The sequence below is a fragment of the Nanorana parkeri genome, unplaced genomic scaffold, assembly GCF_000935625.1.
Source record: "Nanorana parkeri isolate BGI_ZX_2015 unplaced genomic scaffold, ASM93562v1 scaffold807, whole genome shotgun sequence".
Classification (NCBI taxonomy): Eukaryota; Metazoa; Chordata; class Amphibia; order Anura; family Dicroglossidae; genus Nanorana; species Nanorana parkeri.
In genome coordinates, this window is record NW_017307075.1 from 766,316 (window position 1) to 766,688 (window position 373).

Here is a 373-nt window from a genome sequence, read left to right on the forward strand (position 1 = left end):
AGGGCGGGTTTGATGATTACAACAGGGGAGCCTGCCTGTGCAATGTTCGGCCATTTGTATTCTCAATTTTTTTATCAGAAGCCTGTGTGACAGGGTGACAACTTAGGGGAACAGTTGTGAAACAGGGATGGAGGGTATAATAATAATGAAAAGTGCCTGCTCAAAGACCATCATAGCAGGATTAGCTGGTATTATTTTATTAAACGCTGCAAATTTAATAATATTGGACCTTACTTTTTAAATTACTTTAGCATGTTAAGGTTTATAGAGATTTTAGTGATTGAGTTTATATCTAATTTAAGATGAGAAACCTCTCACAGTGTCTGCAGTTTTTGGTCCAGAGGAAGGCAAACAAAAATCAATGTAATCTTTG